At 44.9% G+C, this 7,318-nt stretch overlaps 1 pseudogene; it reads right to left on the minus strand.

Annotated features, from left to right (window-relative positions):
• Positions 1-4,921: 4,921 nt before the first annotated feature.
• LOC124975860 (olfactory receptor 2AJ1-like) lies at positions 4,922-5,856 on the minus strand (annotated as a pseudogene).
• Positions 5,857-7,318: the final 1,462 nt, after the last annotated feature.

Here is a 7,318-nt window from a genome sequence, read left to right on the forward strand (position 1 = left end):
CATGTGGGTGTGGTGCAGAGTGTTCCTGCAACACTCTGCAAGCTTCACAGGGACCTGCCCCAGGGGATTCAGAGAGAGAGAGAGAGAGACTGACTCCAGGATACTGCTGATCATGAGTCACCAAAACAGTTTCCACCTGCCAGAATCAGCCCTGTCCCTGACGGATGAGCAAAGAATGATCCTTCTTTGTGTTTTATACAATAACTATTATTGTGTGTATTTGAGATTTATAGCATGATAACATGAGATATGTATAGGCATCAAAGTGGCTCAAGCAGGAGAGCAGACTGATATCCATCATCACACTGTTATTTTTGTGAAATAAAGAGCTAAAATCTGGTCATTCAACAACAAACCTGTATACAGCATCATTTAATTAAATTGAATCTTTAAGAACATTGACTTATTCTTCTTTCAAAAACATCTTATGAGGTCACTCATACTAATGACCAGACCTAACTTTCTATTGCTGCACTATAAGTTACAAACAAGACAGTTTAAAAACTCTTTCCAAGTCATGGTGTAGGAAATTAACAGCAAAGGTTCAAGTAACTCTGAGAAGCTAGGTGGGTGTGTAATGTGGACATTATCAGGGTATCTCATTACTCTGCTGCCTTTTGTATCTTAGAAGAGAGAGGGTTGAGCACGTGAGATGCTGAATCCAAGGAAAATCTGAAATATTGATATTTCACTTGATATCTTCAGCAAAGTCCCCTGAGTGAGATGAGTGAGGATGGTGGTCAGGAGAAGAGACAGGAGGTGATGGAGGAAACAGTCCTTGGGACTCTCTCTGTTCCTGGCCGCTCCACTCTCTCTGACTCTCTCTCCCTCTCCCTCTCCCTCTCCCTCTCTCTCTCTGTCTCCCTCTCCCTCTCTCCCTCTCTCCCTCTCTCTCTCCCCTTCTTCCTCCCCTCTCTCTCTGCTTCCTGGCTGCCATTAGCTGAGCAGCTTCCCTCCACTGTCCACTTCTGCCATGGTGTTTCTGCCTTGGAGCCAACTGGTCATGGACTAAATTCTTTGAAACATGAGCCAATATAAATTTTCCTCCTCCAAGTTGTTTTTCTTAGGTATTTTGGTCATGGTGAAGGAAAGCTAACAGTGTTCACTGAAGTTCTCCTGAAGTTATATTTAGTTACATTTTGTTTTAACTGATAAGTAAAACCAGGAACACCGGCACACTCACAGTGTCCATGTGGTGTTTCAGCATGTGAATACGTCTGCCTCCTCAAGCATTCCTCACCTCTTTATGATGCATACACTGAATCCTTTCCTGTGGTGTTCTGAAATGCACCCTGCATCATCATCACCTGTCACCCTACTCTGCAACAGCACACCAGAGCTCCTCTCCCTCCAACTACAACTGTGAACCATTGATCTATGTCCCATCTCTCCAGACCTTCCCACTCCCCACTTCCTGGTGGCCACCATTCCACCCTTCTATGGGATAATTAATTTTTCCACATCTGACTGAAAGCATGTGACCCTTGTCTTTCTGTCCCTGGTTTATTTTATGTGACAGAGTGACCTCAGGTCCATCTGTGTTGTCATGGAGAACAGAATCACATGTGTCTATGGCTGAATGGCATTTCCTTTGTGTTTCTGTCCACATTTCCTTTGTTCATTCCTCAACTGATGGACACTGAGTTTGCTTCCATTTCTTGGTGATTGGCAACCATGCTGGGATGGACGCAGGAGTGCAGATGATGTTTGACACACTGATTCCATTTCCCTTGAAGACGTGCCCAGTAGTGGGGTTGGTGGGGCATGGTGCTTCTGTCCTTCCTTGCTTGAGGCACCTCCATTCTGCTTTCCAGTGGCTGCACCAATCACTTGCATGATTGGGGAATAACTATTTAATTACATATTGAGGTCAATTTTCCAGGGAGAGCTTTGAAATTTTTGGCAGGTAAATTCACATTAGTTTGTTCATAGTGCCTAGCAATATGTGAGTCAGAACATCTATCAAAAGATTCATTTTGTATTGCCACTTGCATTGCAGAATTGACAGTATTGAAGAAGAGCTTTCAAAGAATGAGAATGACCTATCAGAAGTGAGTCCCCTGGGGTCTATGCTAGCATAGCTCCACCGAGTCCTTAATGGATCCTGCGTGCAATTCCTCCTGGTTTCAAGGGTTCCTACAGTTGACTCTGCCAAAGGGAGATGGGCAGTGCTTAGTGGTGGACACCACATTGCTGACAGAGTAAATGGCCTTTCTTAATACATAAGCCATGTGAATGTCCCATCTTGTGAGTCTTGGAATTCAAGAGCCATTGGATAGTGCTGCTACTTCTCAATAACTTACCTCCAGGTACACCCCACACTACACTACAGCCTCAGCACAGATGGTCAGATGGGCAGACCAGTGTGAAGGGAACTGTTCCCCCTCATGAAGGAGCTCGCTGTGTGAATTATCCTTCAAGCTGATGTTTTAGGATGACAGATCTGCTTCCACATCACTGCACACAATGTGCTGCAGAGAGATTAGGTTTAAAACCAACTCTCCTTGTAGCTCTTTCTCTCATTGGAAATGTAAGCTTTTGTTCCGAATTTCCTCCTGGACTCTGTACCATATAGGGACAAGCAGAGAGATACTAAAAGCTATTTGAAACAATGTATAGTGGAAACTGACTGCATTCCCACATGTAAGTTGTCACTGAAGGGTAACTGCAAGCTCAGTGCTGTCCTTGCCACATGATCACCATCAACATGCCGTCACCACTTGAATCCACACCCTTGTCCTCCACTGAGATCGCATGATGCCATTTTATGTTGTCAGGCCTCCATGCTGCTCTCTGTCTCTCTCTCATACACGTTTATCTTTCCCAACATTATTGTGTTCTAGCGCTTTATGGCATTCTATACTGTATGAATTGATATTCAGCAGACTGTGTGTCTGAATGTTTTGAGTTCCTACTTTTCTGTGTATGAGCCAGAATATTTAATATGATAAAAAGGAGATAAGTCCTCTGTGGTCTCAGAGGACCAGAAAATGCCTGGTTCTGTTAATTCCCTACACAGGCATGTTTGGTGCCAGTTCCATGGAGAGAGGCCATACTGTTTTATTAAATGTTTCTGAAAAGAAAGAGGCCAAATGTCCAGCACTCCCACTTTCCTGGCTATTCCACAAACACCATCTCATAATAACTCATCTATGCTAGGAGTCACACAGGGTTGCTATTTGCTCATCCCACAAGACATGAGGAAAATCTCTGAATCAGCCAGGAAGCACCTCCCACACTGCCTCCTCCTGGTTCAGGGCAGAGCTGGCACAACAAAGCCCACCCCACCTCCACGGCCCTAACTGTAAGGGGTCAGGAGGCACTTTATGTGCCAAACGTGCCAGCTACTGACCAAGGGTCTGGATTTAGCTGGCCCTACCTGACTGCCAATGGGAAGGCAACTACTCATCCTATTTGCTTTGGGTATTAAAATTCATTTTAATTGAATGTGTATGGATCACCATCTGGAGGTTCAGACTCTACAACTACAGAAGGAAGAACTGTGTATTCAACAAAGCAAATAACAAATAAGACAATAGTCATATGAGAAACTGCTTACTAAGTAGAAAAGAGCAAATCCACAGAGTGCCACCACAGTACTCTATTAAAATGAACCATCAACAAAGACTTCTCTGAGTGAAATTGAAACAGACATCCAAAGTAGAGGGACAGTAAGATGCCCAGAAGGGTACTGTTTGGGAAGGACAGGACCAGAGGATGTAATGGCTTGTGGCCTGGGGAGCGAGAGGACAATCCAGCAGAAGCCCGGGGCAGACCAGGCACACTGAGAAATGTATCCAGCAGTCATGGTGGTGGCCTAGAAGACATAGGCTCACTAAGAGCTACTGGAAACTTCAACAGGGAGAGCTGTCATGTGACTGATCCTTGACAAGGACCCCTAGTGTGTGACAGAGACTCAAAGAGGAAAGACAGACATCAACACAGCAGGGAATGGCCATAGTGTGCCCGGGTGAGGGATGGAGGACATAAGCCAGGGGTCTACAGAGTGTTGACAGGGGCAGGTCTGGAGTCTTCTCAAGGACCCAGCCAGCAGGACTGGCTACGAGATGTCAGAGGAGTCAAGGATGACATTCTTTTAAATAGTGTTCCACAGTTATACGTAATAGTGGGTTCATCCTGTTTCCTAACAGCAAGACAGAATATGAGGAAGACTTTTCATCATTCCTGTGCCTAGGAAGCTGGTGCCATTCACATCCCAATTAAGAGACATAGGTCAAGGCTCAGTTTCCCATGGGTTATGCCATGAGGGCTCTACCTAACAAATCCCCAGGCCACACTGACTCATTCCCTACTTGTCAGGACATGCTTGCACCCAAGTGTGAGTTGGACACTCAGTCCTCCATCAATGGGACTGATCCTGCAGGGGCACACAGGCAGCCCACTCCCTTGGAAGTCACCAGGAGGCCATAAGCAGCATGGTGGAGGACATCACTGCAGAATCCACCATCCACTGCAGCATTGAGTGACGTTCCATTTCCATCTTATTGTTCAACTTCTGTGACAACCTTGAATAACCTCAGTGATGTCTGCCTGTTGTTATTTCTCAACAAGGCACATCCCAGTAAGTGAGTCTAAGTACCAAGCAACACCAAAGGAGAAAGTCATGCAGTTGGTACAGGGAATCACACTGGGAGGACCAGGGAAGCTCATTATAGGGAGCACTAGAAGAACCTGGGACCACGTAGTTGCTGATAGGAATGCAGTCTTTCTACAACTCTTGGAAACAATCACTAAATGTAATGAGACACAACTTTTGCTTGCTTTACTCATGCAACATGTTTATGATAGTTCAACTGAGTGCTCCAGTAATAAAACTTTGAGTTTAACCTAAGAACAAACATGAAGACACAGCACTCCGGCTCATGATTGAAAGAATACAATCTTCAGGCATATTTCCTGTTCAATTTTTATGCAGGAATCTACTTCTGAGCAGGCTCTTCAGGGCCGTCAGGACGTCTTTGTTCTGGAACTGTAGATGACAGGTTTGAGGGTGGGTGACGATGGTGTAGAATATTGCCAGGAACTTGTCCTGGCCTGGGGTGTGGTATGACTTGGGTCTCATGTAGGTGAAAATGAAGGGCCCATAGTACATTAGGACCATGACCATGTAGAAGGAGCAGGTGGAAAAGGCCTTCTTCCATGCCTCGGATGACTTCATCTGGAAAATGGTGAGAAGAATCTGCACATAAGATGCACAGATCATGGAGAGAGGGATCAGCAGGAAAATAATGGCATTCACATCAACCCCTCATTCATAGCATGAGGTGTCTGCACAGGACAACTTCACCAAGGCAGGAAGTTCACAGAAATAGTGATCGATCACCCTAGAGTTACAGTAAGGGAAGTGGAGGACCAGCCCTGTGTGGATGGTGGCATTGAGGGTCCCGACAAGCCAGCACCCCGCAGCCAGGAGCACACTGACTCACTCATGAGTACCGGGTAGCGCAGGGGGTGGCAGATGGCCACATAGCGGTCACAGGACATGGCAGCCAGGAGAAGGCATTCACTGCCCAGCATCAAGAGGGACAGAAACAACTGGGTCCCACAGCCTGCGAAGGAAATCGCTCTGCTGCCTGACAGGAAGTCAGCGATCACCTTGGGAACGATGTTGGAAATGTGCATTATGTCCATGAAGGAGAGGTGGCTGAGCAGGAAGTACATGGGGGTGTGCAGGCATGGGTCCCTGTGGATGAGCAGGATCATAAGCGTGTTTTCCATCAGGGCCACGATGAAAACGCCAACCAGGAAGGAGAAGGAGACCAGGCTGGAGTGGGAAGTGGAGAAGAGCCCCAGGAGGATGAAGTCAGTGCTGGCAGAGAGGTTGTCAGGTCTCATGCTGAGGGTTCATATTTAACCAAACATTTTGTAAAAATGGCAGTATAGTGAAACACATTATGACCTCATGAACATACATGACTGCCTGACCCCTGCGACCTGCAATATGTGTGATCAGAAAAATGAGAAATTACACTCTATTCGTGTATGATTTATGAAAATGTATTCATGTCTTCTGTCATGTGCAACTAAATAGAACAAATAAAATTTAAGAAAAAATGATTAAACAAATGCATGATCACTGAAGTATGAAGGCCACGAAGGAAAAGTAGATGAATCCTAGTGACATGCACCTGTGTTTCAGAAACACCACGAGGCCTAGTGAGGCATGTTTCCTAACCAACATGGAGGGCCTCTCTGCTGGCTCTTGTACTGGGCCCATTTTGCAGGATGGACATTTACTTGCTTGAATCACATGATGCTGTCTTCCATCAGGGAAGGGACCCTTGACCATGTTGATACTAACTCCTTGGGATATTGTGACTCTTTTCCCTGAGCACCTTTTGGAATATCAGGATAATTCTTTGGTTAAGAATCCAATTAGAACCACTCAGTATAGGCCAAAGTGGCATTAAGGTACATTGATTGTGGCGACATGAGAGTCTGTTATTACCTGGTGGTCAGTCAGAGGTGAAGATGTGAATGTGGGTAGGAATCTCTAGAAATTTCTCTTCAAACCCAATAAAACTGGAGTACAGGAAAGGCATACTGTCCTTCTCTCTGAAAGGACACATTCTCTCCCTTGAGAGTATCCCTTCCCCTTTTCCAATCCCTTCAATCAGCTCATGCCTATTACTTGCAGACATGTCTAAAATATATCTGATTTGAATGCAAGAGCTGAACTTTAAAGGGGGTCTTTCCTTTGCCTCAGTTTCTTGGAAGGTCCAACTCTTTAACAAATTCATTCCTTGTGTTTCGACAAGTGAGCATGTCTCTCACATGTGGTAACTCATAACTAGGTTGATACATAAAAACTGTAAAATTCACTGAAGAATTTCTTCCTCAGCAAGCAAGAAACAAACAAAGAAACAGAAATAGAGCAGTAGCCTGGTATGGTGGTGCAAGCCATGCCAGGGTGATCAAAATTCTAGGACAGCCACAGCAACTTATCCTCACCCACTTTCAAAATAAAATGTTAAACGGTCCTGGGGATATAGTTTAGTTTTGGAGCATGCCTGTGCTTGTCCCCAGTAAAACACAAACACACACAGTGAAGAGGGATAGAGGAATAAAACAGACATGATAAAAGGTAAAAGTGTAAAAAGGCAGAGATAAATCTCATTACATCAACAGTGACATTAAATGTGATCTGACTGAACAATTCTATCAGAAGGTAGGGATCAAACAGAATGAAAACAAGGTCAATTCTATGCTACCTACAGGAGTCACTGTTTGGATGTGAATGCATAAAGAGATTGAAAATCAAATGATATAAATCATATAGCATGTAAATGGCACGAGT

The sequence above is a fragment of the Sciurus carolinensis genome, unplaced genomic scaffold (genome assembly GCF_902686445.1).
Source record: "Sciurus carolinensis unplaced genomic scaffold, mSciCar1.2, whole genome shotgun sequence".
Classification (NCBI taxonomy): Eukaryota; Metazoa; Chordata; class Mammalia; order Rodentia; family Sciuridae; genus Sciurus; species Sciurus carolinensis.